General features: G+C 57.0%; 1 pseudogene; it reads right to left on the reverse strand.

Annotated features, from left to right (window-relative positions):
- Positions 1-71: 71 nt before the first annotated feature.
- On the reverse strand, positions 72-730 carry LOC103249807 (annotated as a pseudogene).

Below are 730 nucleotides of genomic sequence, written 5' to 3' on the forward strand. Positions count from 1 at the left end.
AGGGGAAGGGGACAGAGTCATTGGCCTCGCCTGTGCCATCTTGCGGGCTGCCGGGGGGAGCACTCTGTGGCTCAGGAGTCTATCTTCTTGTTAATTAAAACTGAGCAGCAGGTGAGCAGCCCGTCCGCCTTTTCCGGCTCAGAACTGCTCACAGGGATCAGCATGTGGCCCTTCAGTTTCTCATAAACCTTTGCACTTTCTGGATACTCTTCCGGGGTTTGGTGCAGCAAGACGTGACCTTTGCTGGGGATGTTTAGGTGTTTACAGTTTGCTGCTGTGTCATCAGGCACGGTGAGTTTGTCACAGCGGTGGTCACTCATCCGTTGCATGGTCTTGAGGCCTTCTGGGCAGGTTCACTAGACCCAGCTGCGATCAGGCTAGGCCCAGCCATGCTGCGGAAGCCCTTCAAATGCAGAGCGTCGGCCGCAGGGACTGTGGAGACCGCATCGTCCCTAAAAGTACCAGCCAAGATTTCAGCACCTCGTTGATCTGTCCGTTTGGAAAGGCCCGCAAACAGTTCTCTGCCTGGAATAAGACATCTCCACCACCTGAGGCTGCATTTTCGTCTTTCATGTCTACTATACGGAGCTGAAGTTTTTCTGATGCTTCTTTCATCCTGTCAACCGCCTTCCTCGGGCTGGGCGCCCCGGTCGGGTGGTCAGGGCCTCTCCTCGCACACCGCGGCCACGTGCTCCACGAACTCGCAGCCCGGGAGGCTCTCGTCGGCCGC

This window comes from Carlito syrichta, unplaced genomic scaffold (genome assembly GCF_000164805.1).
Source record: "Carlito syrichta isolate Samal-C Ts95f unplaced genomic scaffold, Tarsius_syrichta-2.0.1 Scaffold123447, whole genome shotgun sequence".
In the NCBI taxonomy this organism is placed as follows: Eukaryota; Metazoa; Chordata; class Mammalia; order Primates; family Tarsiidae; genus Carlito; species Carlito syrichta.